This window comes from Salvia hispanica, chromosome 4 (assembly GCF_029641045.1).
Source record: "Salvia hispanica isolate PSC_SH4W2 chromosome 4, Shi_PSC_v1, whole genome shotgun sequence".
In the NCBI taxonomy this organism is placed as follows: domain Eukaryota; kingdom Viridiplantae; phylum Streptophyta; class Magnoliopsida; order Lamiales; family Lamiaceae; genus Salvia; species Salvia hispanica.
Window position 1 is genome coordinate 14,253,503 of NC_142695.1, and position 9,022 is coordinate 14,262,524.

The 9,022-nt window shown below is 32.4% G+C and overlaps 1 pseudogene; it reads left to right on the forward strand.

The window, feature by feature from the left end:
• Positions 1–583: 583 nt before the first annotated feature.
• LOC125199151 (uncharacterized) lies at positions 584–6,195 on the forward strand (annotated as a pseudogene).
• The last annotated feature ends 2,827 nt before the right edge of the window (positions 6,196–9,022 follow it).

Genomic DNA, 9,022 nt, shown 5'->3' on the forward strand with positions numbered 1-9,022 from the left:
GCACAATAATAATAATGAAAATGCAATTAACAAATTTATTGAATTACCTTAATTCCACTTTATTTGTAACTGTTATAATTATATTAATGCTAATATTCAATGCATTGTTATGGAGCACTAATTGCCATATAATAAGCATTATTTATCCAACTTTTACATTAATATTCCTACGCAATCAACTTATTGAGATGCTAGGGTTGAATTTTACCAATAAACAAAGTTGCCAATATTCCTTAAATCATTTAGAAAAAGTGAAAAGTTTTGTAGAGTTTTTATGATAAATAAGGGAAAGTGAAAAGATTTTTGGTGATAAATGAGCGAAAATATTTTAAAATAGGATCCTTATATTTTAACATATCTTAGGAACTATCTATTAAACGTATTAATATAACTGATAGAAATCCCAATCACAACATTAGCTATAGCACTAAAATAGTTTTAAACTTATATATGATTGGTTAATTAAGAGGTGTTATGGGTTTAGTAACGTTTTGTGATATGAATAAGTTTTTAATAACCATTACAATTCTTGAAGTATTTAGTTTACTTTTAGTACTGATTTTTTTTCTCCAGAACACAGACAATGGAAAAACAACTAAAATCTTTACAACCGAAAACGGCTTCTGCACAAGAGGAAATTGCTAAATCCATTTCAGTGGAGCTTCACAACACAGGTTTGCTTTCAATCTGATATGTAAGTGTTTTAAATATTCCTTGAATGGTCATCTTACTGAGTCTAGCTTTGCATTTCATATTTTTAGCATCCGTATATGTATTCCATTCTTTCTATTACATTCCTTATACCTCTGAAACACAATTATTTGATTAGATAGGATACATGTATAGCTTCAACAAAATACTATTTTGGTTCCAATAAACAATACCGTTAGGTGAATAGATGCTTGGATAAATGCTAGGAATTTTTTTTTTTTTTGATTTACCGTTCACATAGCCCGATTGTAAAGCACTTTCTTAATATGAGCATATAACTATATTACGGAGGGAGATTTTTATTGATATTTGGCTCATTTGTTGGTCATGATGAGTATATTTTAAAGTTGAGGGTTTAAGATTTCAGGTTTCAAGGTTTAGGTTTTTAGTGGATAGGATCACTATATTGCAATAAAATGAAGCTCGACTAGGAAGTGTCTCACCAGTGCAATCTTAAATTATAGGTTTTGATAAATAATATCTTAAATCTCATTAGGAGAAGTGGTGTACATCCTTTAGGTTTTTTTTGTGATGTAAATTTGCTTTAGTTATTAGTCTAACAGTCAGAGTCAGAGTCATTTTTCTGTTTTACAAAATGTATTGTATTATTTTCCACATATTTATATTATAGGCGGGCCATATTAGACCTTTAAACTAAAAACAATCATTTTTCTTAAAAAAAAAGGTGTAATCTATAGAGGGTTTAAATGATTCATTTTCTAATTTTAAATGCAAAATGGTTAATTCATATTTTCAGGCCATATAATTAGTTTACACTAATAAAAATTATTTAAGTTAGGCAGGCATTAAAAATGTAGTGGCCATACCCCATACATTGTTAAAATTGTTTACTTATAATGATTTTAAAATTCAAGTAGTTGTTTAAAAAATTGTAGTGGCCATACCCCATGCATTGCCGTGTAATAAATTTTATTGAATGTGTACATTGTTTTATTTTTATTGGCTCACTTTTGTTTAATGTTTTGTAGAATTCTGGGATATTGGTGATGCTTCATTTCTATGTTCATTCTGTGGTGCATATTTTTGGTATGAAGAACGATTGGGCAAACCGTCTAAAGCAAAGAAACCCAAATTTTCAAAATGTTGTATGAATGGGAAGATTGAGATTCCTAAGCTTCTTCGTCCTCCAGAAGTCTTACATGATTTAATGTTCTCTAAAGACTTGAAAAGTGTCCACTTTTTGAAAAATATTCGATCTTATAATTCAATGTTTGCCTTTACTTCGTTGGGTGGTAAAATTGATAATAGCTTAAACACCGGTCGTGCGCCTCCTATTTTCCGTTTGCATGGCCAAAATTACCACTTGATTGGCAGTTTGTTGCCGTTAGATGGTTGCTCGCCAAAATTTGCCCAATTGTACATCTATGATACAGAAAATGAATTGACTCATAGATTGATGTCCGTGAGGTATGTGCTTTATATTCTCACTTTTTAAATTATTTATTTATTAATTTTTATATTTCCAAGTAATTATACTATTTTTTTAGGGAAAAGAATGTTGCAAATAATCTTCATCGCGAAATAATATCAGATATTCAAAAGATGCTGGACGAAAATAATGCGTTAGTAAAAACATTTCGAAGGGCCAAAGAAAAACTTCATGAAGAAAATAATAAGAATGTCCATTTGAGGTTGCTTGGTAAAAGAGGTAGAGATGGGAGAACTCATAATCTTCCTTCTGTGTCTGAGGTTGCTATTCTTATTGTGGGAGATTTAGATGAAGCTTTTGGTGACAGAGACATTATAGTAGAATATAAATCTGGGCGATTGCAGCGTATAAATGAGATCCATCCTTTTTATCTTCCACTTCAATATCCTCTTTTATTCCCATATGGTGAGGATGGTTATACAGATGACATTCCATTTTCGAAATCTTCTGGACATGATTCTAGGAGTCGAATTAGTCCAAAAGAATTTTTTTCATATCGGTTACATGAGAGAGTTGATGAGTGTTCTACCATTCTTTTCTCACGGCGATTATTTCAACAATTTGTTGTTGATGCATATACTATGATTGAGGCAGGCCGTTTAAGATTTGTACGGACCCAACAAAAAAAATTACGTGCTGAGATGTACAAGGGTTTGGCTGATGCAGTTTTGAGAGGAGAGACAGATGGCTCAAAACATGGGAAATGCATTATTTTGCCTTCCAGTTTTGTTGGTGGCGCTAGATATATGATTCAGAACTATCAAGATGCTATGTCTATATGTAGATGGGTGGGGTATCCAAATTTGTTTATTACTTTTACTTGTAACCCAAAGTGGCCAGAAATTGTAAGATTCCTTGACCCCAAAGGCTTGCAACCAACTGATCGGCCTGATATTATATGTCGGGTTTTTAAAATCAAATTAGATAATTTAATTAGGGATCTTAAGAGTAAGAGACTTTTTGGGGATGTAAAAGGAGGTACGTTTGGTTAAATTGTCTCAACTTTTTAAACAGTATTATATATATATATATATATTTATTTATGCTTTCAAATTTTTTCTATGCAGTTGTTTATACCATCGAATTTCAAAAGCGTGGATTACCTCATGCACATATTTTGCTTTTCCTAAGCAAAGAGGATAAACAACCTGATTCTCGACGTATTGATGAGATCATTTCTGCTGAAATACTTGATGCCCAAGCTGATCCATACTATTATGCGAATGTCAAGGAATTTATGGTTCATGGTCCTTGTGGTATTGTTAGAAAATCATCTCCGTGTATGGCTAACGGAAGATGTACGAAATACTTCCCCAAGAGGTATATTGCAGAAACTAATTTTGATGATGATGGTTATCCTATTTACAGGCGTAGAGATAATGGTCGTGTTATCTTGAAGGATGGGGTGTCTTTGGATAATCGATTTGTAGTTCCTCACAATCGTTTTCTTCTTCTGAAGTATGGAGGTCATATTAATGTGGAATGGTGCAATCAATCGCGATCAATCAAGTATTTGTTTAAGTACATAAACAAGGGTTATGATCGCGTGACGACCTCTTTTTTTGAAACTGGTTCTGATGGTGTGGAAAAAAATGTGGATGAGATTAGTTTGTTTTATGATTGTAGATACATATCATCCTGTGAAGCCGCTTGGAGAATATTTGGATATGACATTCAACATAAGGATCCGACTGTTGAAAGATTGAGTTTTCATCTACCAAATGAACAATATGTGGTTTTTGAAGATTCTGAGCCATTGGAACGTGTCGTGAATCGCAACACAGTGCGTGAAAGCCAATTTTTGGCTTGGATGGAAGCAAATAAAAAATTTGTGGAAGGAAGAAATCTCACTTACGCAGAATTCCCCACGAAGTTTGTATGGAACACAGATACTTGGACACTTAGAAAACAAAGGTATTCTATCGGGAGAATGTTTTATGTTCCTCCTGGTTCTGGTGATATGTATTACTTGAGATGTTTACTGAATGTCGTTCGTGGTGCTACATCTTATGAAGACATTAAGTGTGTTAATGGTATTCAGTATGCTACATTTCGAGATGCTTGCTATGCATTGGGGTTGTTGGACGATGATAGAGAATACATTGATGGCATTACCGAGGCTTCTTTTTGGGCTTCGGCTCATTCAATACGATTGTTGTTTGTGAGTTTGTTACTATCAGAAACCCTTGCACGGCCAGATATTGTGTGGACAAGCTGTTGGAAATATTTGTGCGAAGATGTTGTTCATAAACAACGCAAACTCTTACATCATCCAGGTATTTTATTTTTTTAAAAGCGTAGCTTTTATATGCATTCATTATAATGTTTTTGGTTTTTTTACACTACATGGACTTTTTAAATTATTGTAGATTTGTTGTTGGGGGATGATGAGATTAAAAATTTAGGATTGCTTGAGATTGAGAAATTGTTAGTTAATGGTGGGAGAACTTTGCATGACTTTCATTCTATGCCATATCCAAGGACACAATCGTTGGAAAGTTCTAATAATAGATTGGTTACTGATGAGCTATGTTATGACCGGGAAGCCTTGGCAAGAGAGCATTTAATCTATGTCTCGAAGTTCACCGATGAACAACACCACGTGTATGATACGATAATGTCTGCTATCGATTCTAATCACGGTGGATTATTTTTTGTTTATGGGTATGGAGGCACAGGAAAAACTTTCATTTGGAAGACATTGTCAGCGGCTATTCGTTCAAAAGGTGATATTGTTTTGAATGTGGCTTCCAGTGGTATTGCTTCACTATTGTTACCTGGTGGGAGAACAGCTCATTCTCGGTTTAAGATTCCTATCAATCCTAATGAAGATTCAATCTGTAATATAAAACAAGGTAGTGCATTAGCTGAGTTGATTGTGAGAGAAAAACTTATTATATGGGACGAAGCTCCTATGGTTCACAAACACTGTGTGGAAGCTGTTGAACGGAGTTTGCGTGACCTTATGAGAGTATGCAATGAGTTGAGCATGGAGATGCCATTTGGTGGGAAAACTGTTGTCTTGGGGGGTGATTTTAAACAGATTTTACCAGTTGTGCCTAAAGGTAGCCGACAAGATATTGTGAATGCTACTATTAACTCATCATATCTTTGGAGTAGTTGTAAAGTTTTGAGACTTGACTAAAAATATGCGAGTTCTTGCTACTAAATCTGGTGAGGAAGCATCGAAATTGAAGGAATTTTCTGAGTGGATTGCATCTATTGGAGATGGAGTTATTAGTGGTCCTAATGATGGTGAAGTCAGTGTTGATCTTCCTACTGATATTGTATTGCCCAATAGTGGTGATCCTCTACAGAACATTGTTACATCTATTTATCCTTCGTATATGAACAATCAAGATTTGAGCTGCCATTTGCATGATCGAGCTATACTTGCTCCAACGTTAGATGTGGTTGACTTGGTTAATCAATATATGATTTCTTTGGATCAATCGGATGGCCGTGTTTATTTGAGCTCAGATAGCATATCCAAGTCTGATCAAAATTCTAATGGTTTTGCATAGATACATTCGATAGAATTTTTGAACAATCTTAAGTGCTCTGGTACACCAAATCATGAGTTGTTGTTGAAGGTTGGTACTCCTGTTATGTTGTTAAGAAACATAGATCATGCTAATGGATTGTGTAATGGGACACGATTGATCATTACGCGTTTAGGTGATCATGTTTTAGAAGCTAAAGTCTTAAGTGCTGATAATCAAGGCCATAAAGTGTTGATTCCTCGGATGTCATTAACACCTTCTGATCCTAGGTTGCCTTTCAAGTTTCAACGGCGACAATTTCCTTTGTCGGTGTCATATGCTATGACAATTAACAAGAGCCAAGGTCAATCTCTTGCGCATGTGGGATTATTTTTAAAAAAACCTGTCTTTAGCCACGGCCAATTGTATGTCGCCGTGTCTAGAGTCACGAGTCGTGAGGGATTGAAAATTTTGGTTTGTAATGATGAAGTTTCTGGGACTATGTATTCTACTATTAATGTTGTTTACAAGGAAGTTTTCCAAAACTTATGAATGAATGTTTTGTAATTTCGGGAAGCTGGAGTATAAGTAAGAAGCCATATCATATTTCAGTATTTACTTTGTTTTATTGCTAAGTGATGTTATTGATGAAGTCTTTGTTTCTTTCATCTTCAGGGTCAAGAGACATGAGCCGGCAGTAAAAGAACCCATAACATTTGATGCAAACAACACTATCACAATTTCTCCTGTGAACTTCCTGTAAAATCCGATTCTATAGTTTATTTGATCCCACCTCTCTACAGGTACATTCCTCTTGTAGGTTACTAATCATGCTTACACCCTTTCCTTCTTTCTGTTGATTCAGGGGACTGCCGAAGTATGATGGTTGTTGTTTCAGTATCCATATTAATAGTTTTGATTGTTTTGTTGTAGTGTTTCACTGTTGAACTAAATGCTTTATCACATGTTGACGATGTGTGTTTGTACAATTTTGAAGAAGAAGAAGAAGAAGAAGAAGAAGAAGAAGAAGAAGAAGAAGAAGAAGAAGAAGAAGAATGAACATCACCGAATCTGGATTTGAAATTGATGAGTATTTTATTGTGATAAACTTTTGCGGATTGTGATTTTTAATATTGAGCTTCTTGCACAATTTTATATCATGAACTTTTGAAGTGCAAATGCAAAGTTGCGATACACGATCTATAATTGATTTTTGTTTGAAGTACAAACTAGCTTGATAAAGAAGATGTCGCCGGCAGGATGATGAAGTGCTAGGGACTATTATATGTGAAGGTAAAGCTTGAAGCATAAGAAATGACATATATAGATTTTTTTTTTTTACTTAAATGAGTTTATTCGTAATTATTTCTTGTTTTTTGATTGATTATTTCTTGATTGATGGTCAATTATTAATTGATTTTTGATTGAGAGAATTATTGAATGCTAATTGATTTTTAAGTAAGGGGATTGATGAGTTGTTTTGTAAAATAAACATTACATATAATTTGAATTTGCAATATTACTGAAAATAATCAATAAACAATCGGTGGTGGAAAGCAATTTTGAATTTTCAGAATTACCAAAAATAATCAATAACATAATTGAATTGCTTCGTAATTAATGGATTAATTTGTGATTAATGAGAAATGACATTGATTGCTTAGTAAGATTAATGGGGTTATTCTTTTAAATTTTTTTTTTTTTTAATTTTATCGCTTCCTGATTCTCAATGATTAATTAAACTTTAGTTAACATTTTATTTAATTGAATAATTAATTAAAAAATTAAAATTGATTAAAAATTTATTATAATAAAAAATTTAAATTAATTGGATCTATAATTTTAATCATATAACCAAGCATTTTATAATGATAATCATAGAAATAATCTAACAACTAAACAATAATATAAAATTCAATACTAATTCGTCATAGAAAAAGTCCAACCTTGATCAAATATGTAATGAGATTGATGAGTATAATGGGTCATTTAATATGCACCATACATAAATGAATTTTTAATTTTCTACATTCCCAAAAATAATTAACAAATGTAATGGGAATAAGATCATTAATTGATTAATGAGATTAATTATGCTGTTTGACTGACTTTTTTTATTTTTTCCGTTTCTTCGTTCAATAATTAAATAACTTTCCATTCTCATTTACATTAATTAAGTAATTCATCATATTCATTTAAAAATTTATAAAATATAAATCACTATTGTTTTTATTTTTAAAAATTATTATTTGAAGAAAATAAAATGGACCGTGCATAGCACGGGTGTGATACTAGTTTATAATAAGCTCAAAGTTTTGCCCAACTGTAACCTTGTCGGTAATAAATAATGAAAGGGCCCTTTAGCCATCAACCCATGTTCTCAATATTGTGTTCTTGAGCTGTATGATTTTTTTCATTGGACGAAAAATACTAGTGTCAACTCATTACATGTATTATACAAAATGGTCTTACGATTATTTGTTGGAACTGATTATATTTGGAGTTGGAGTCGGATTTTACTTTTGAAATAGTACAACTGAACCCTTTGTCCCAAGCTTGGATATCAATTTGCCATCGAAATTAAGGTGTTAATTAGAAAATAAAGCTTTTTAATTTAATATTATGTTGCCCAAATTTAGAAATCATGTTAAGATTGGCAACAATACTAGTATTTGTAATTTGAAAAGGGAATGCAAATAAGTCTAGCTAGTCATTAAATAAATTGAAAGTTCATCTTTTTCTTGCTGTTTACATTAAATTTGAATGTAACGCGAGACTTTTGAGAAATAAAAGACCAAAATACATTGTGAAAGTAAATAGATTTAGGAATAAGGAAAGGAAAGAGATGGGTAAAAATAAAATGAAGAAGATATGCATTAATTCCGACAAATAGTTGTGCATGATTAGATAAATTAGTTAGAGGATGGTAAGCCATCTTGATCATCTGTCTCCTGATTATCTCCCAACAACCATCATTGACCTAATCTCCATGCCCCCCATCAATTCATCAATATATATTTATATCTCCACAAATAAGTTTTCTTTCCCTCAATATCAACCCAATAAATTAGGAGTAATTTTGAGAGAAAACGGCTGGTAGATTTAGCAAGTTCTCGTTGAAAATCGCACTAGTTTTAGGCCGAAAAAGGTACAATAAATTGAACTAGCTAGTGTTTTTATGTTTGTAGTGTTTATCATCATTTTTTGATGATATCCACACACACACACATAATGTAAACAATAGTAGTAGCAAATATAATTAGGATTTGTATTTCTCCATTAGTGAATGAATAGTGAAACTGTACCCGAAAGCAAAATATTGTTTTTTCTCAAGGTTTCTAATTAACTATTTCACATGATGGCGCCATATTCCTAATCT